At 41.9% G+C, this 21987-nt stretch overlaps 1 protein-coding gene across 1 annotated transcript in view; it reads left to right on the top strand.

Moving 5' to 3' along the window:
* The window catches only part of LOC145942085 (uncharacterized), a 374660-nt gene that overhangs the window by 28349 nt on the left and 324324 nt on the right, over positions 1-21987 (top strand). The window contains exon 6 of the mRNA XM_083048578.1: positions 3149-3269. The gene's annotated coding sequence lies outside the window, so the exon portion shown is untranslated. The remainder of the gene's footprint in view (positions 1-3148; positions 3270-21987) is intronic.

Here is a 21987-nt window from a genome sequence, read left to right as displayed (position 1 = left end):
TTATTCATTCTCATTAAGAGATTTCATCTTATCCTTCAAAAGCCAATCGTCTCGTGTATCTCTTATCGTCATCAATTTATCCTTCTTAGTGATCTCAGATCCTTTTAATACATATATATACGTACATCTCAAATTACCATATAAACGCATCTACATATAAGACACATCGTGTCCGACAAGTAAAAGAAAAAAAATACAAAATAAAGAGAAGCAATTTTTTTATCAACGAGAAGATGCCGTATCGATACGAGAAGACGTATGTAACGATAAATCGCTTGGAGCGAGATAAACGCTATACATACGCGATTTTATACACATGCGCTTGTGGAAACTTTAATGCGTGGAGCACAGGATCGATTGTTGAGTCAAACGAGGCCGCGGCACGGTTGTCAGGAAATTAAACGTAAACGTGAATACGTGGATCATCGCGACGGTACCGAATTATTATAAACCTCCTCCTCCGATACGGTACATCTTGCCCACGAGATAGCAGCTGCGCGGTTTCTCAATTACTTGTTACGTAAGTGTTAATTGCGACATGCGCTCGCGCGCGATCATTCTTATAATGTGTACTCGCGTTTAACGCTCTTATGACCGGTCGCGCGCGTATATGCGCCTGCATACGGAATGATCCGATACGAACTGAAAAAATTTTTCCTCCTCGCATATCGCGCGTTACGTTATACCGCGGAGAATCGCGCCGAGATGCCATTATTAAGATTACCGGGATATACACACCGAGGCCGCCGGTCTTTTTAATAAAACGTCGTCGGTATCCACGATCGTACGCGCGATACAGTACATCGACGAGAGATCGAGTACCGATTCGACCGAAAGTCGATGGTTTCTGGTATCTGAGAGGAGATGACTCCGAGGTCTCTCGAGAGGTCGCGAACAATCTTGTTGCGTTCTCCGTTCTCCGCTAGATGTACGCGATCTCGTCGTTACACATATCTTTCCGTTCGTATTCACCGGATACTATACTATACCTACAATATATATAATATGATTGTCCACAGATAAAAAAATATATACGAGGTCCATTTACCAAACCGTTACGAAATAGGCGCGGCAGCGCCTTTATAATCGCGCCTCGCGTCTCTCTCTCCTTTCTCCGCGTGAAATGGCGTTTTAATTATTACTCGACGCATTAACCCCCGCGAACCCGTGGGCACGCACCTGCGCGTGTCCCTTCGCGTAGGCGTATATGCGAATTTACATGGAACATCGTCTTTCGCGGAAGATTTCTCTGAGCGCTCCGATCATTTTTATCCGCGGCTCGCGGATTCATCGGCGGCTGCTTATCGCGTCGCGGAAAGCCGTAGGAAAATATGAGAAACGGTTTCCAGCTGAGAGAAGCAATATCTTTACGATCGCTTGATGAGATTATTGAGTGACGTCATTGAAAGAAACGTCAACACATCGCAAGAAAATCGTCGGTATAATATTGCATCGGAAAGTCTCAGAAAGATCTCGCAAAGATATAAAACTTTTTTTTGCTAGACTAGTGTGAGTTAAAAGAGTCAGAGTTTAAGAATATTTTTCTCATTGTCAGTTCTATTACTTATTTGAGAAAACGTAGTAAATGTGTGTGATAATTCTAGAAAAATGTGAATTTCGATGAAATATTGCGATGTGTTTGATTTTTTTTTTTACCTCTCATACTAAGTGACGCTTGTGAAACAGTTTTGCATAAATTTGAATGAAATAAACGACATTATTGGCACAAAAGAACTTATGTTAGTGGTATCCCATCGATTCTCGTGCTGCTTCATCTTGCCTTGGAGTAATCATAAGATTTGCAAAATAGCTTGCGGGCAGAGCGAAGAAGAGGTAGTCCGGTTTCCCGCTGACAATTACACGATCATTGAATCCACTAACTGTTGCCTGTGTTAAACAGGTCGCCAATAAACGCCCACGCGGTTGCGAATACATGTTGCTGCTTGCGCGGACACTTTTCTTTCGAGACCTCTTATTGTTATAAAGTAATAATTTGGAAGTACCCTTGCGACAATGTTGCAAATCTCGTATACAAAGACACAGTAGCAATTTTAAAGTAATATCTATTACTTTAAATTTATTACATTAATTCTTCTTAAACATAAATTATAAGTTTACACATATCTATATTTATATCTATAGTTATTAATAAAGTGAGAACATAAAATATAGAGTATAAGAGAGAGGCAACTATGTATATTTTAAGTAATCTAAAATAACAAAAAATTTTTTTATATATGTATATATAAATTATATTTCATATACATAATATAAAAAATAAGTAGATCAATGGAAAATTAGGGAATATATATTATTGTTAGACTTTCTGTCAGATTGTCGTGAGAAAAAAATAAACACATCTCATTAGAAAACATCAGATAAAACATACGATCAATTACAACGCTTGAACATTTTTTTCTTGGACGGTTTTCGTTTTGCAAGATGTCGACAATGTACACCGTGAGTTTCGTCGAGAGTTTAATTGTTCCTTAATAATTTCTCGTTAAGAGGTTTTCGACGTCAAACACGGTGGTCCTCGAAACGCAGATGCAAATGAGGCACGTCGTTCTATATTGCGTTCGCCACAGTGGGTCGCATTAATCATATACAGCCGAGGCCCACAAGCCAGACTCTGACTTTGTTGGTCCACTGCGACTCGCTTCGCCTGTCTTCCCATCGCGAGTAATCAACAAAAGCGAGCGACGTGATATGACCGATCTTATCAAGAGAAGATCATTGTATGCAAAATTGATATCATCGTAGTAAAAATACATTTGCATCATCCATTGTAGATGTAAATGTTATTTTTAAACTCTCATTATATCGTTTTAGGAGAAAACAGTGTTTTAACGTGGACATTATATATACAATGATTAGAATATAGTAACTCGCGCAATCAAATGATATTATTTAATATTATATATAAATAATATTTGCATACAATAATATACACATACAATATTGAAATTTTAATTTATGTATCTTTTTGATGTGTTTGATGCACTTAAAAACTAATATATGAATACTAATATAAATATATATATATATATATATATATATATATATACTACATAATACTAATATATATGCATAAGTACGGTTGTATATCTAATACTTAAGAGTAAATACATTATGATTAATGTTTCAGGTTCACTAAGCTGTTGACCAGTGCTTTGATTAAAACGTCGGATTATTCATATCAATCGAAGCAGCCAAGTGGACTTTAAACACTTCCTTTTGTACCTCAAAGTTGCTGTTTATTCAGTAAGGTAAGTGTATCGTCAATACCGAGTTCAGATATTATATTTTTACGCTGAACAGAGACCTTTGCTCTGTTTTATTCTTGCTCTGTTCAATATCTCGTCGAATGTATCGAAAACAAACTTCTTTTGGTAGTCTTATGGCAAAGAATTAAGTGCACGAGTGGCAATAGTTGGAAGTAACTCCGACAAATAATTTTCTGTCAACCGTTTCGAACGGTGGAAATTAGGAGAGGAAAAAATGCTTTTTAATGCTTTAACGAAGCAATGTAAAGAAAGAGTTATAGACTCGTAAATGGCCATTTACGCTACTAAATAAAAACTTTCTCGCTTAATAGTTTTGTTCGTGTCTCCGAGAAAGAGAAAGAAAGAGACGTACGATTGACTAATTAGTAAAACTAATTTGTCAAATTCTTTTATCAATAGAAAAGGTTGAAACTCTGTGTAGAAAATTTCATTGTTAGACTGTAATAAAGAAACTAGTTTAGAGATTTGAATAGAAAAAAGAGAATAGCTCGTCTATTTCTTAGATAGGAAATTTTCTTTTCTGAAGATGCGTCATTAGGAGACCGTCTGAAATTTCTGCAATGAGCGAATTTATCAAGCAATGTTTGCGCAAATAACCCATTTCGCAAATGTCCTGGCTCGAAGGAGAGACTCCGGCTATTACCTTCGTGCCCTCGCTACGAAACAAAGCGCTTCCTTCGGTCGCATAATCGGCAGGTAGCCCGCGAGCGAGCTCGTTTCTCCGCGAATGATTATTCGAAAAAAGCCTCTTCCGATTACGCGCACTTAATAGGCTGGGACTCGCACGGTAATTGCGAGGTTAACTGATTTTTAATGATGGGTCCGCCGATTGCTACCGCGATCTCGCGCGCTTCTTCTTTATACTTCCTCTTTTTTTCCTTCCAGTTTCTGCCCTACGCCTTCTTCTGCCGTCTCTGCGTCCCTCTTCTCCCTGTTTCTTTATCACCGCGCATTATTATCATCCAATTTCGTTTGCGTAATCTGCCAATTTGTACTTATGACTATACAGCAACAGTATTTATGTCATTCAGTATAAGTTGATAAACTATGCAAATTTATATATTAAATAAAATAGAGATTATTAAGATTAAATCTAATTTTATATAAAATTATATTTTTTTCGATATTTCTGTTCTATATATTTCTTCCGAAATAATCAAAAAATACCATCAAATGTGTCATATATTAAATTATCTCTTATCGATCTTTCACTACCGGGATTATACAAAGTCGATAGAAAAATTAAGACGATTTTGTTACTGCTAAAACACCGGTAAAATACTGCTCCATATATCCGTAACGCCTGGCTGCGCGTAATGATTCGTTGTTGCGGCTTCGGCAATGAATGCCGTGTACGCTATCTTGCGTAATCGCAACACGGATGCCACTTAAGACTGTCTGAAATATCGAAACACGTGCATTTTATGTCGGCCGTAAGTGTAATATGTATCGTGCAAGCCGGTTTCCCCGAATCGACCAACACCGTCCCCGTCCGTGTGGAACCGCGTCCTTGAAAAAATTTGGATAATCCGGAGAGCGAGTCGAGGACACATTTATCGACAAGACGGAGACAAGATCGCGGAAGTGGAATCCGGGACCTTGAATTTTAGTCGAATGCCGCAAACGAATCGTTCTTAATTCTCGAATTCGCGCACTCATCCGCTCGTCGAAGAAGAACCGTTCGCGGACAATAGTTTTACGCACGAACAAAATCAAGGTTACGCAATGCAATCTCGTCATCACGTAGCGTCTGCGTGCCAACATATATTCGTTTAATTAATTGGTCATCCTTATGCTAATACAGTGATCTGCTTATATTTTAAGCGGTGAGACACGTATCGCATTAAAGAAGGATCGAAGAAGAATTAGATAATTGTCTATAGCAAACCGGTTCATATAAATTTTACATTGTATATTATTTCTTCAATTCTTCATTCCATTATGATAATGATTTCTTTAATAAAACAATTGATTAATTATCATTCTTAACCTGGGATATAATATAACATCGTCTGAAATAGTCTCATTTTATAATATAATTCATTTATTTGGTTATTCTACTTCAACGAGATTAATATCATCGAGTCAAAAAACTATTCGAGTCTCCGTCTCTTAATTTATTCAAGACATTACATTTCACATTGCGATAATTTCCACATACGGCATTGACGTCACTTGAACCGAGTTGTGATTTTTGAACAGTGCAGCGAAAAATGACGCGATGAGCTTGAGAGATCGTTCCGCTCGGCGGAAGACCGTCAGCCGAACGGGTCAACAATGTAACGGAAATCGCTCCTAATATGTTAACACCCATGCACATTATTATCGTGATGTCTACTACCTCATTGGCTTCGGCAACGTGCGTCTGCCCTTCGCTCCAATGGCCCATTCAGCGACGCGGACTCCGAAATCCGGTCGCCGCTGAAACGAGCCATTGTGTCGCCGCGCGAGACGCGCAGCATCCTCGCACAAAAGAAGTTGCTTGTTGCTACCGCACATTGCTACCGTGTGAAGGTACCGAGGCACAATAATCGTTGCAACATTGCAACAGCGGTCGGAGGACGATGGCCCCGCCGCGCCGTCACCACGCGATGTATGTAAAGCAGAGGAAAGGATGAAAAATAAAGAGAGCAACTCTGTCGCCGCTTCGACAAGACGCCCTCAACGTTGACGAGCCCTCCTCGGCCCAGACCTTAACCAGACTCCGCGACGCTTTGTCAATGAGACTAATAATAGCGCGTCGCGTTAACTTTTTTCATTCACACACGTGTCTTTCAAGTAGATGGTACTTACGTTTGAGACTATTTTGGAGCAGCACTTTTTTTTACCATTGTTCCACAAGTCCGTGCTTGTACTCACTTTTTTTTTTAGCTTAAGTATACGTCAATGTTGTATATTGCAATTATCGCGACATGAAGTTTTATCAATAAATAAATTGAAAGATAATCGAATGAAGAATTCCGACTCGTTAAGGTATCTATAATTAAGAAGAATTTAAGTAAATGAGTTCTATTCATTATATTACGAAATGATATATTTTATGATAATAATGATAAGTACTCAATTGAAATATTTCCAAAGTGTCTTATTATAAACATCTGTTTATATTTCTGAAGAATGGAAATAATATTCTGCAGACGTTCGTTTATCTTGATATTGCGTGAAGAGAGTGCCGTTTTTATTAATAAAATTTCAGCTTAAAGCCTTTAATGAGCTTTTTTTCTCGCGAGATAATTGTGCATCTAAAGAGACGTCGTGATGAAATGTTAGAGTTGTTACCTTGACACACGGGAAGCGAAAGAAACGAGATAGATGCGAGACGATAAAGACGTCGCCCAGAGCATCTCGCGCCCTTCACGCAGGGGATCTGCGAAACAGGGTCGGAGCCGTCGGGATCCTGCGGATCCCTAAGACTTAAGCCGCTAGTCACCCCGCGTCCTCGCGTATTCCGCCAGCTTCCTTCTCGACGTTCTGGACGTTAGTCAGGATTAGAAGGGTGCCAGGTTCGCGCGCCACGAAATTCGTTAACTCGAAGATGTATTCACGAGTCAGCGCGGCGCGGAGAGGAACCCAGAGGGAGAGTAAAAAAAAATAGCTAAAGACGAGCGGGAAGACAGAACGATCGCGCTACCTTTCAAACAACGAGGAGAAGGAGAAAAGAGGAACGGTCTCGTACGCCGCATTCCGACAGATCGAAAGAGAGGAAGGCGCGGAGAGAAAATATTTAGGGCTCGCCGAGTATAATTACGACGTAGCGAGTTATATTTTATTGCCGACCTCGCGAGTACCGTACGAGTCGTTTAGGGTCCTCGTTTTTTCTAGACCCGAACGGATCCAGAATCACGTATTCGAGTTTAGAGCGGTTTCTCTTTTTCTTCTTATATGTTGGATGAGATATAAAATAATATATATCTTCAATTTTTGTTTTCTTAGATGTAATATGTAATTATACACAATTATGTGTTAATATAATATTATAATATAATTCATGAGAGAGATAGAACGTCTCTCTCTCTCCTTTTTCGTGGTTTTCCGTTTCTTCTATTGCATTATGTGATCAACATTATCTTGAATGTTGAAAGAATCGCTTATTCGATTATTCTTTTCTATTAAACTAGATTCAGATCTAAACCCCGCAAAATGCTAAAAGTTTCATTCGCAGATTGATTCGTTTGATACGTATGCAACTTACGCAGATAATATCAGAAATAGACTTTTTCACAACGGATCAGAAGCTTAAATATCTCGAGGAAGAGCTAGAAAACTAGTTTCACCTGTTTTGTCCCTCACGTTTCTCGACGAACCCTCTTTACGTCGAAAGAAAGATATACTTCGGCTCCACCGTGCTCGGTTTCGACCGCAAAACTCGTCCCTGCCTTTCCTGCGCTAATCGACTTACGTAGGTAAGTATATCCCGTGAATGATATCATCGTATTAACCCCAGGTCCGAGTCGGTTGCGCGCATAAATAGAATCGTCTTTTCGCCGCAACGTGATCTCGTGGTAAGGGAGGTTAATGTAGATGCGTATGTGCGCACGAGAGGGAAGGGAGGGTCAAGTTCTTCTCTCCTCTCTGCGTTACATTGATACCTTACGCGATTCCGTTGCTCATTCATCCGCATATACATGAATAAGGAGGGTGACAGTGTCACACTGATCCGTTTACATATTAATACAAAGTGTAATCCTAGTCCGATGCGTGAAATTGAAACTCGATCAAATAAATCGTGTACGAGTGTTATAAATCTATATATGTGTTTGCATTATAATAATTATATGATGGATAATAATCAAAGACCTCAAGGTCAATCATTTGCGTAAGTTTCTATCTGTGGCGAGATTTGACATTCACTTTTAACACGATTTCACTTACAACGATGTAATGCTATACAAACATATGCGTCTTCTCTCTTCCATATGCGTCGTTCCGGAGATTAACAATCTCCTTATCGTATTCTAAATCTAGCACTCGCGTAATATTTTATCCTTGCGTATCTGCAGCAACCTGCACTGCCGGATGAAGCTCGTCTCGATTATGATCGTGCCACCCGACTGCCTTGGAGCGGTTCTAAAAGAAAAAAAATATGGCACGTCGGTTTAATCCGCCTTCGCCATTTGTACTCGCGATAAGTGCGCTCATGCGACCGCTTGTCGTGTTTAATTAATCGCGACGGCGACGTTCCAAAAGATCTCGGTGCCGGTCTAACTCGGGACATTTCGACCGGAGAAAGTGGCGCAAAAAAAAAAAAAAAAAAATCAAAGCGCATCGCCAGGAAATGCGCCCGAGAATCGCGCGATCGTAGAGAGAAAAACAAATCACCGCCGATTATCCGTTTAGAAAGGCAACGTGGTCCACGTGAGGAAAATAGTAATCGCTCATTAGGCAATTTCGTTAGTTAGTTTGCGCTTTGTTAGAATTATTTCGTCATTTTACGCACGTATATAGTTCCGTTGAAACTATTTTCACCTATTTTACTTCTATCGCGTGCACATTCTCGAGGTCGGCCTTTTACATAATCCTCCCACGCTGGGAACGCGTTTTAGCGCGGCGCGATAAACGCGTTCCGGTCTGCCGGAGTTAACCGAAGAGGAGACGCGTCTAAGAATTATTACATATTTTGCTTCGCTTTTGTATACCTACTAGATCGGACGGCGCGGCAAGCGAGAAGAGATGATTCATAGATTTCACATGTGCGCGAGCCTCTTTTTCTGGCGCTCGACCTACGCCGCGTACGTACAGTACATGCGGTCGCATGTGTACCACGCAAAGTGTAAAATTGCGCGAGAAGGAAATAGTGTAGCAATCGTGTTCCGCGCGAGCATTACCTTATGCCTACGCGTCCTTCGCAAAATTGCGTACTTACGCAGAATCGTAGAGTCGCGGCTCGCTCCCCCGTAATCACGATTACCTGAACACTTCATTATGAGAAAACTGCAAGATTGATTGAGACCGTAAAACGCGGTTATACTTGCGGATATACTTAAAGATGACATTAGTTTGACACTTATAATTAGGAGAAATAATAAAAGGAGAATCCTTTAAAAATAATAACAATGGCAAATTTTCTAAAAATAACGGTGTAGCGTGCAATCCAATTGCAATTACACGCGATTGTTTTAGACTTATTTGCATTAGGACTATTTCACGCGGGAGAATTAATGATGAAATACCGGGACACGCGAAATATCAAAGGCAGAGAAGAATCGAACGATTGCAAGTCGTTCGTTCGAAATGCGATCGATATGCTTCGTGGTAAGGTCGAGCGTGACCCGATAGTACGAGATGTTCGCGCAGGCAGATACGGCGCGGTGTTAAAGATGTCGACGTTAATGCTGAAGCCGACTCCGTGGCGGAGGATCCCAAGACAATAGGCGGCCCGATTGCGCAAGATCTGCTTCCGCTCCCGAGGCACAGTGTGTTTTCCGTGCGCGAGCCACGAAGCTGATGGTGTCGCAATCCTGGCAGGATGTCGACGAGGCTGCTTAGTGCACGGTTCTCTGCCCATGCCGATCCTGATTCCATTTGGACATCCTCTCCGCGTTCCTCTCTTCTCCTCGTGCTTCTTCTATCTTCCCTCAACTCCGCTTTGCCACCCTTTCCACGTCGACCCGCTGTCTCGTTCTCGATCGATCCCTACTTCGCGGCAGGTGTCGCGATCCCAAGAAAGTTCTGATGAAGGACTCGCTCGATTCGTAATTCGCGAGTAGGTACAGCAAAAGGGCATATTGATTAAGTAATGCGCTTTTCACTGCGATTTATTTAGAAAAAATATCATTAAGCTAATTAGAAACATGCAATCTTATTATTATTCTTATTAAATTTTATTTTTTAAAAAATCTATTGAATTGTGACAGTAAATTAATTTTTTGATACATTTCAATGCATCAAAAATTCTTTAAACTGTAAAAAAGATTAAGTCAAAAATTGCAGCGGATAACTGCAACTTTAACCCTTTCTTTAATGCTATTTTTGCTGTGCTTGCAATACGTAGACTTTATATATATCCAATCGCGATTTCGTTTGGACATTTTCCTTTATTGTTAGTAAAACGAATTCGAGCTCTCTCTAATCGTCCTGGTTGCCGGAAGAGTTGCGTACATGAGATCAAGAGAGGGGGATCGAGAGGCTGCGTTTCCGGCGACAGAATCGACAAGGACAATCCGGGACCTCGCGCCAGATGCATCCTTCGCTGCACAAGCTAGCTAGGTTTCTTCTTTTACGTGCTGCGACTGCTGGAAACGGAAATTCGCGGCTCGTAGCACACAAATATACTCCGTGCGACCTGTCGCGATGCGATGCGCTCTTAACAATATGGTTAAGCCACGGTTTTCGTAATGCACGGAAAAGAGGACGCGGAGATAGATAGGTTGGAGATCGGTTTGTTGCGGTCGAGGAACTCGATTACCCTTTGATTCATCGGAAATGTAATTATCCACTTTAAAAGCCGATGCCGCAATTGACGAATGATAAACAGAAGTATACAGATAAAAATAACAAGAAAACAGCTAAACTCTGTATATAACAAAACGTAGGAAAATTTGAATATATCAAATTATATTCAATTATAATTAAATATATATTTATATATATATATATATATATATATCAAATTATATATAATTATATTATATAATCAATTTAAAATTCATGAAGTCAAATCACGATTATACGGATGTATAATCGAAAAGGATCGCATCTGCGTGATACATCTCTATAAACTTTTTGCGTGTAATTGACGGCTATCTGAGATACGATACATAAACGAATACTGTTTTCTCGAATTACTCCTTCTAGTTCTTATACTTGACGTTCGCAGAATCGCGATTCTACCGAACGCATCGGTGATGTGATGACGCCTCCCGAGGGACGTTATACCCCCTTATTTCTGACGCTTCTCGGGCCTCTTGATGCCTCGTGCACTCGTTCGTTCGGGGACCACGTTTTTCGTATTCATGTATGCGACCACGCCCCAGTAGTAGTGCGGTATGGACCGTGCTTCTTGCTTCAGCGTCTGGTCTACTTCATTAGCGCGGACTGAACGAGTCGGGTATATACGTGCTTAAAACACGATTTTACATACAACACGAGAGACACCGAAAGCTAATCGCGCATGAATTTATGTCAGCATGTCTCCGTCGTATTGAAGCTTTGATAGAAAAGATTCATCCGTCTCTGGCGAAATCTACATGTCACAATGCAAGCATACATATATCTTGCTGAATTTTTATTTTCTTTATATAATCTTACTCCGAAAACAGAAAAACTTTATAAAACATTAAATTATTTTTTACACACACACATAATAAATAGGTATAAAATATGTGATGATTTGTCAAGACTAGAATTGATGATAAAAATTTTCCGCGAATAATTACTTTTGGTATTTTTATTAAGATGCTGTAAAATATAACGTTATATTGGATTGCGCAATTTCGGAATTTATGATATCTCCTTATTTTTTTTGCTACAGTTACACAAATATGCTCGACAGATGTTCGGACTTTAATCATGAAACGCGATTTTGCAAACGGTCTTTGCGCCGCCGATGCTTCTAATTTGCTAGTTAACAAGAGTACCTGCGCATACTTAGAGCCACGACCTATCGTAAAGCTTTCACGGTATGATTTACGCACCGCACCACGAGAAGCCATCGCTCGTCTCAAAGAAACGCTTGATTTTATACTTTTTCCCCTCGCGTGCGATCCTCGCGTATTATGTATCTGGTAATGGACATGCGGCAATTATTCAAGGTACTTGTATAGTATTACAGCATTCGCGCAACGATAGTTCTTATGCCTAAAAAAAGAGAAGAAGCTTCGAGAAATAATGTCCGTCAGTTCCGACGGATGCAATTTGGCAAAAGCCAAGCGTGACGGTTGCGCTAGTGACAAAGGTATTTGGAATTTAGTCTCTCATCTTCTTGCGCGAAAAATACTATATTTCTTGACAAAATCTTTGAATAAACATCTTGACTGTTTTTCGTAAACAGTAAAATAAAACTTTGTGTATAATAAAATTTAATATATCTCTTTTTATGTGTTTTATAGTATATAATGTTAAATAATTAATATTGGTGGATATATATTTTTCTTTGTTTAATTTCGGTGTTTGTCATTTCAATCACTGCGGGATTTATAGGATGTTTAAAAATAGATGGTTGAATAATTTCAGTATTTACGTTTACAAATATATGCTTACGTGTTCTATTCGAACATGGTCGTTGACTCGACTACGTACCTGGACACAATAGGGAATTGTAAAATAAATGGATCGAGAGCTCGGATCGATCCATATATCGGTGAATCCTCCTGCGGGATCGAATGCGAGGAAAGAATCGTAGGAGGTCGGATCGGGATGCCGTGCATGCCGCATGTCGTGTCGACCCGGAGATTAATGGTGCTTTAATAACGTTAATTGAAGCCCTTAGAAGAATCGATACGACGCCGATCGGACCGGTATCGTTTCGAGATACCGATCGATCTTATGATAAATAGTCAGCGGCACTGCGGGCGACCGTTCCGACGCCTTCTTCGCCCCCTTGCCTTTTCTTTTATTCTTCCTATAAGGCTCTCCTCCGTTTTCTTCTTTCTCTTCTCTATTTTACTCTCCTTTGCCGTACGTCGCCCTCTTCCCACTGCGAGAACCATCTGCGAGCGATGCTATATTGCTTAGTAATAGTCGGACGTGCGTGAATAAACATGTCTCGAGCGAGTATCTGCTTCATTTGTAATCGACGTGATTTACCGAGCATCTGACGAGCAACTAATGAATTGTAGAAATGTAATAAACAGCATTAACGATTTCGATTATTGTCGCATCATTTTTTAATGATCTTCATTTTGCCATTACTAGAATATATTATATTAATATATGATATAAAAAATATATATATATTTTTAATCGTATATTTATATGTATATTTTAATAGGCTATTAATAATAGACATTACAAGTAATATCTGTCAAACATCATCTGTGTCATGTTTGAAAGGTTGATACAACAGCATATCTCATGATAATTCATCTTCTTCATTCTTCTTTAAGAAAGATGAGTTTCAAAAATGAGTTTCGCTCTCTAATAGAACCACGATTCTCTTTGAATGACAGAAGGAAGACGTCTTCGCTAGGTCTTTTATTCGCGAAGGTCAAAAGACGAAACAAGATGATAATTTCCAATCGAACATCTTTTCGAACAGTTCCACATAATAGCTCCTTTAATTTAAAGCAGAAATACTGCAGGTTAATTTTGCTAAATAAATTGCAGAAAATTATAGAACTTGACATACGAGAGCAGCGGAAGAAATTTTTTGAAAACTCTTTTATAGAAATTTTTTACCACGAGATTAACGATTTAAATCGCACAAGCGATCGTATGTTTGCAAGATATATTTGAAGGTATATCGCGGTTATCTAACAATAAGATGAGGGGAATTAGGTGGTGGTGCGATTTCGAGTCAAGCAGTCGGCGCAACCCGACCATGACCTGGGGAATAATAAAACGTACAACAATAGACAATGGCGGTCCCATGCTCTACATACGCAAAGCGCGGTAGGCACGCGCGAACGACGGCGCGTAGGTAAGCGTAAGCAAAACGTACACTGGAGCGGTCGTAATAATGCGCGCACGAGTGCGTGTGCTTGCGTGAGTGCGTGCGGCGCTCACGCGACTCTTCCGTTTCGCTCGCGCGGAATTCGCTCTCTCTCTCGCCTGTCGGCAAAAGTGTTGTCGCTAATTGTCGTGATGCAATCGGCGTATTGTTCGCGAATTAATCGCCATGAGAAACGTCAGAGTGGCGTGTACCGCTATTGTAGCACGGCGGCAGTTATCCGGGCGAACTCGCGAGTTGCAAGTATATTACGGCGGCCTTTTACAATAATTCGGGGCGCGCGAAAGTAACAGCGCGAGCGAGTGCGCTAGACGTTCGAATGAAGGGATAGAGTTGGGTAGGTGTCAAGTAGGTAGGTGGATGAACGAATGAATAGATAACTCTCCGTACAACACGTGGGCAGGCGCTCCTCCCAACCTGTCTTCATCGTAGTTGTTGTCGTCGATATGAAGCGGATCGCGCACGTGTACAGAAATCAATTCTTACTGGAGCGCAATTAGGGAAACGACTGACTCGCGAGCGGGCACAATAATATAATTAAAAAAATAATAGCTTCCGGTGATGAAAGAGAGTTATCGTTGCGTGGCCGTTAGACCAATCTTGCGTATACGTAATAGTCTGGGGACGAGGGAGGTGGCTCTATAGTATTAGTATTCCTCATAATGTGTGACTCAACCGGATCACTTTTATGAAAGACACGTCGCGCGTGATATTGCGAGACAAACATAATTATCGGTCGGATCGATCAATCGATCGCAGCCGGCGTCGCGTTTCGACACAGGCCATTTTACCGGTTCGCCATGTATACATACATATATACTCGTCGATCTCGGTCGCGCATTCATCGATTTTCGGTCCCGAAAGCGGCGCCGGGGCCTCGTGCCACCCACGCGAGGTGCTTTTCACGCCTCTGACGCGACTAGTTCCTTTGGCGGGACACCGCGTCCCGTCTGTTGGCCCTTCGGATATCCCCGACATGACAGATAACACAATGGCTCTAATATGCCGCGCCGTGAAAAGGGTAAAGAGGTGCCCACGACGATACGGCGCCGATGAATGGTGGCTACGAGCGAGAGATACAGGGACCTTCTCCCTATCTTATCGGATCTCTCCTGCGCGAGTTGTGCGGTACAGCCAGGCAATGCTCGGACAGTGGTTCCCATTGTTCCACGCACTCCCCCGCCGCACACCACCCGCATCTTATGGCGGTCCCGCTCTCTCTTTCTCTTTTTCATTTGCCGACCTACGTTCCGACTTCGATTGGTCGCGATCTGAATCGCTCGATTGCGCTAGATATGCCGGTGTAGGCGATCATTCTCTCGCTTGTAGAACGCTATTAAATTACTAGCGTTCGAAACTATCCAATCAAATTCAGAATATTAGTGATTTCTTTCATAATAATTAATAAATGAAGTGCAAAATTTTTTAAAAAGAACGATTGATTATAGACGAGGATAATTTTCTCATGCGCATGCCGATCATAAGACTTATCCGAATGATCTTAACTTTATTTTACATGCCACTAGCAATGTTTGACAAGATCTTTGTGGGAACATGAGATAGAGCTGTTTTGTACATGCATCGAGATCTACGAATTTCGGAGGAAATTCTTGATACATCAAGATGTTTTTTTAAACTAAAATTAAAATTTTTAATAAAAATGCACGATCGCACAATTATTTGCTTCCAAAAAATCATATCAAATTATAAAGCATTGTTGTATTACAAAATTAATTAAATTAACAAGATCGTAATATTCTCTTTACCTTTACGCTTCTTTCTCGGAGAGTTGTCGGTATTCTCTATAGAACTTGACTCTTTGAAATATTTAATTTAAAAGTCAGCGTGGGGAGAAGAATGTAATAGAATGCTACACGAGGAAAATAGCGAAGTAAATTGTTAATATATATTTTATCATGCTTTCAATCCGAGGATTTCAATAGTGTTCTATCATATTCTATCACGTTAATGGATCGATCACACACCGCAACGAGCGATGCAACCCACGCTCGTCGAAAAGTCGAGCATTACCTCGCGGTGTAGATCGAACGAGTAGAAGAAAAAATTCGGTTGCCACCACCCACGCTCATTCAAAAGCCTATAGGAATTCTCATCTTCTGCCGAGACAATCTTCTCTGGTCGAGTCTCGCGCTCTCTTAATGTACACCAACTTTCTACGAACCGGGATCGCAGGATTCGCGTTCGCCGACTTGCGCTTGCAGAACGATCCTCCTGCACCCGCCGCGGATGATATCTCCGACCGATATCGAAAGCGAGCGCGCAACGCCTTCGATCACAGGCGCATAATGTAACGCCTCCTCGTTCGTGCATCATCGATGCTGAATGACTTAATAAAAGAATCCCGATTACGCCAGATGAGATTCCATCCGCCGCGGGCGAACAAAGGGGCGACGGACGGGCCTCCCACCGTCCTCACTCGGTTTAGCCGCGCTCGTTCGATGCCGACACATACGAGAAAAGGCCTTTCCTGGCCGGCTAATGCCACGGATTTATGTGGGTTAGGGCGTCGACTCTCCGCGTGCATAAGAAAATCTCACTCGCGTGCGCTCCAGGTGACTCATACGCGTCTTCTACCCACCTAATCCAATGTATACTGCTCGCCGCCGCTCGCCCGCTCGCCCGCTCGTCCGATCGTTCACCGAACGGAAGAGCGAGTGCGGGTATGATGGCAAGACGGGGACGAAAAGGCCGGTGCAGAATGAACAGGCGAGAGCGACAAGTTGGAGTCGGACGCGAAACACAATGCGAGCGTGGGTCCTTGCGTCAGGCGACGACCAACGAGGCGAATCCTTCTTCTCTCCGTCCCGTATGCGTGTATGTGTATCCGCATGTATAGGTACGTACGTATGTACGTACATACATCATCTTTTTCTCTCCTCTTCCACCGATTTCATTTCACTCTCCCGACTCCCGAGAGCTCGTTTACCACCTCCGACAAGAGCGATGCGCCTCTGCCTTGCGAGATCCACGCTTTTCCTTTCCTCCGGACGTGTCGTAGCGAATGGGCCGCAGCGGTGAACGGGGATACCGTTCTTGTGCAAGTGTTTTGACCTACCTGTGCCCCGCGGAGACGCGCATCGCGCCCTCGTTACCTCGCGCGCGGAAAGCTCCTAGAGGAAACCTTGAAACCGTTTTGCAGCCATCGAGATCGAGAGACCCACCGCTCGCTCTCTCGTTGCTCGACAGAGCGAAGCGAAAATGCGCGCTATTCTTCAAGAATGAGCGGGGTCATCACGCCGGTTGCATTCATTGCAGTTATCGCGAGGAATTAAAATCTCAACAAACATCTCATGAGAGCCTTGACATGACACAACGGTATCATAATTTAATAGAGAAGTTAATCGATTTAAAATTGTCAAAATTCTTGAAATTTTATATTTATACTCATTAAAGAGAACTAATATATGGCAACATAATTTTATGTATAACGCGACAGAAATGTCAGTGAACAAACAACTTTGGCTATCAGCAAGCTATATATCGAACGCGTTCCTACGCTAAAGCTTATTATCGATGTCACTTTAATCTCTTATCGTGTTCACATGCGCAGTCTTCGACTGTGCTCTTATGCCGACCGTCGAGTTATAGCGTGTACGTTCAAGAATGCATGGATATGTACGTGCACACGAGTACTGTCCCGGCCGTGATTTACGATTAGGTAGTCCAGAAATCGACAGTACATAGCCAATAAGAAGAAAACGTTCTCAACAAGAACCGGCGAGTGGCACGATCTACGGCCTAAGGTGATACGTTCCCGTGAGCGAATTCGAGATCCGTTAGCAGGTTCACGAAACATGATGTGACCTACGTCGACGACGCATTATGTCAATTTACTTCGAATCAGCATCCAAACTCATTTCGATAAAGTTGCATCCTGTCGGCGAGATCCTTTTGTGCAGGATCAAATATACGATTTATTACTCCAAATTGCATTCGGCGGCATTCTTTTGAGAAAGGCACACTTTTCCCCAAGTTTATCTCGGCCCGCAATCTGCCCGCAATAAACCCTTGACGAACTAAAGCTCAAATTGATTCGTCAGTGTCCCAAACACGAAGATCGTCCGTGTTTCTATCTTATCTTTACTCTTACGGTTGTCGAACAGTCCAGATTTTATAGCCCCGAGGAGGAAGCTGCTGCGCACCTGCCCGCATTCGTCCGTGTGCAGCGGCGGTCGAAAAGAAATGATTATGGACCATTGTTGAGTAGTGTGTTTAGGATCGGTTTTTAGCACTCGGGAACGCGCATTCACTTCAGGTCAAGTTGGCAGTGTCGGTCGGCGGTGTCTGATGTTCTCCGAAATATTTTCCGATATTTATCTCGTTCATCACGTCTGATTGATGTTGGCGAATTTTAACTTGTAAACAAATTTTTGTGTTGCAAACAAACTGAAAATTTTATTTCGAGTAAATAAAGAGAAATAAACATGGGCGTTTTTCTTTTCTCGATATTATATAATAGAAAACATCACATTTTGTAGAAAATAGTTGTTATAAAAATTAATTTTCCTCGAAATATTCTGTAAGGTTATTATTATGGATAAAAGTCGGATGAAGATAGATTGATCGTACAGAATAAAGTTTGCTAGATGAATATAAATAGTGGTATACGAAACTTGTAGCCCTGGTCACGCACAAACTATATTTGTCTCACGAATGAGCATTCGGTCGTGTGTAACGTGTAACATAAAGAAGACTCGGCAACAAGAGGGTGAAGACACTTCAGGGTCAGCCGTTCACGCATCGATATGTGGCCCTCGTATACCACTCGCGTGAGTTTATATCACGCGGGAGTTATGCATAACTATCCGTGCTGTAGCGTGATTAAGATACCACCGATATCCGGTTTCTATATAAATTCTATTTCTCTCAGTTCGCGATGACACGTATTTATCACTGAATCATATCTGAACACCGTGAAAATAAGATGGATGAAATATACAGAGGAAATTAAGAAAATAAACTATAATTATATATATATATATATTGTGTCGATGTTGTAAAATGACAGTTATCATTTATTTTGTTAACAAATTATTATTATTTTCTTTATAAAAGAGGTGTCTTTTATTTTTCTATCATTCGCGCGATATTTTTCTTTTTCAAGAGAGATACAAGATCCTTAGGTGGAAGAAAGGAATCGTGGGGGCAGAGAGGCATTGTCATTTGCTCCGCCGGTGCCTGGTATAAGAGAGTCCGATATATGTGTAGCGCGGGCTCGCGTCGCGTCTGGAGAACCCGTAGTTAGGACTTAGAAGCCCACACGGTAGCGAACATTGTTATTCAAATCAGCTATTGTCTCCGAGACCCGACAGATGCTAATTTTTAAGTCCCGGCTTATTACGCGCACGGGCGTTCCCGCAGTGCGTTCGGATGTAGAGCGACGGACTCCGCGTTGCAATCCGCTCGCTTTAGGACGACGCCCTAAGTTTCTCCGCGCGCTTATTCCATTGATATCGGCGCGATCCCGCCCGCTCGCGCTCGATTTTATAACCAGAAACAAAGGAACCGTCGTCTTCTATGACGCGTTAAACCGCTTTCTCTCCGTGTTTAGCCGGCGAATTCCCGACCGGCTATTAACTCGATGCTAGCGAGCTCCCTCCGACGTAGATCTCGTTTCGATCTCTCGCGGCACGCTAAGTGCAATCGGATATTTTAGCACTAGAACGCTAACACGGAATGATTGTCAATTAGGACTAATGGTTTGACGTATAACGCCGGAAGATTACATGGTCGGGTGTATAAATAAAACACGACAAATTGATTTCAGAGCAGTTTAACATTAGCAAATCCGTAGGCGAGGCAATATTTTTATATAAAAATTAATTTAAAAAAATTTCATGTATACGTATATAAAATAATGTTCAATGATGCAAGCGCCAATTATCGAGTCTTTTCGAGTTGTCTAGAGATGAAACGTATATTGAAGATTTCGCATTACGTATTCCTCCATTCTTCCGGTATGTTGGCGCCCGTTTTGATCCGCAAAGAGCGATGCTGGTCGCGCGAATAAACGTACTTGTCAAACCGTGTTCGTTGATCCGCTCGCGCTGCAGGATATTTTCGAGACGAACGATAGAGACATAAAGAAGGAACGTGCGACATCCTGCCCCGCGGGCGGGCACTGGCAAGGTATAAATCATCCGCGCGAGGGATTGCATTTCAATGCCCCGGGCTGGATAAGTAACGCGCGCGCACAACAGCGGCGAGATCGCGAGCGCGACAACCGATGCAACCGCTCGGCGATTTTATGCAGCGCGCGCGCCTAGTTGGGTGCGATGCAGCACGGTTATCGAAGACGCGCATCCCTTCGTTACAGATGCAGCAGGCGCCGCATCCGGCAAGCTCGCGGGCCATGAGTGCGGGACGACGACGACGACAAAGAAATTCGTCGCGTCGTCGCCGAACCAAGAGACTGGCGGAACTTCGCTTTTTTTCCTATTCCATTCTCCCTTTTTTTTCATTCCGCTCTGATGTATGTTACCGGATTTCACGACGATCAATCTCCTCGCCGGTTGCGTCCGATCGATTTTAAATAAATTTTTCCATCTAAGCCATCTATATTTCACTATTAACATTTAAAAATAAATAATGCCCTTTAATATTTTATTATTTCTGACTATTTTTTAATTGTTCTCGGTTCTATTAAAATTTGTCTAATGCGTTTTATTCCATGATTTCACGTAAAACCAATGAATTAATTAACAAGTTGCCAAATATTTTTTATTCCTTTTGAATTTAACACTAAGATGTTAATTGACGTATAAAGTTTTGATGTTATAATTATAATATTCTTTAAAAAATATCGTTTTTATTGGAAGATCACGCTGTCGACCGAATAGATCGAATAGCAATCGACAGGCGTGAAGGATCGCCGATCTGATTCGCGGTTGTTGAACGACCGATCGAGAGATGCTGTCGAGCGTTCACTCGAATCTGCACTGCACGCCTGAAACGGTCGGTCGCCGATAAACGCGACGAGGTGCACGCTTCGCAGCCAATGGCATAAATCTCGGTCCGTGCGTCACGTATATGCGTGCGGTGTCCGAGCCACGCACTGGGCGTGTCGCACGCAACGCCCGGCACGTGGACAGTCGGATACGCATCGACAGACTCTTTCGCACGAGCTCCGTACGCAATGTGTTGATGTAGATGTAATGCATAAGTTAGCAAATTAGGTTTATAGCAAATTTATTATTTTAAGTCGTAAATTTTCCATATCAAAGAGAAAAAAATATAATCTGTCTTAAATTTAAAGTCATAAATTCGCCATTACTTTGCACATATCGCAGTCATGTTACGTATATAATCTAAAAACACACTTACGGAAAGCCATACCGTTGCTTAACGCGGCTATTTCTATGCCGTCCTCGTTCAGTTTACTTTCAGGCAGCGTGCGACAGTTGAATGACACGTTCATAAAATTTTCCGCGGTGCAGATATAATAGTGTCTCTGCCGAGGCAACGTTACCCAAACGCAGCGAACGACTTATTGTTTCCTTCGCTCGACAAGGGAACTCGTCCAAGTGTCATCGCTCGTACGCGTGAGTCGTATGCACCTGGTTACGACTTGGGCGCGCATAGAAGCGCGTACGAAGGGTGCGTAATGCACCTCTCCGTACCGCGGAACGTGACCAGACGCGGAGCGTCCTGTGTCGATGAAGAGGAGGCACTGGACTCAGTTGGCTGAGTCAGTCTCTTAGAATGTACATGGTGGCATTGTGCCTGACGTTGGCACGGGAATATGAAATGAGTTTACGTGAAAAAAAAAAAGAAACAGCCGCGTCAAAATCGTCGCTTGCGCGAAATTTCGAACGATTTTTCGAGAAACCATTGCTATTACGCGATTAAAAATACTTGAAGAAGAGCTATTGCCTTAAAAAAAAATTCTGTATTAAATATCAGGTATAATAAAAAATATTTTGTCATATTTGATGATCGATGTCGTAATATACAGTCTAGAAGAAGCGAGGGAATATGGAATCGATTTGTAGAAATAAAAATTTCTGTAATTCACGTCAGCTGTTTCTCTCGTGTGATCTCTTGAGTTGCGGTAAGCATTGGACCGTTCTCTCT

Source organism: Prenolepis imparis, unplaced genomic scaffold (assembly GCF_030444845.1).
Source record: "Prenolepis imparis isolate NDT839.2.m4 unplaced genomic scaffold, iyPreImpa1.0 SCAF_10, whole genome shotgun sequence".
Classification (NCBI taxonomy): domain Eukaryota; kingdom Metazoa; phylum Arthropoda; class Insecta; order Hymenoptera; family Formicidae; genus Prenolepis; species Prenolepis imparis.
This window is presented reverse-complemented; position numbering and strand designations above follow the sequence as displayed.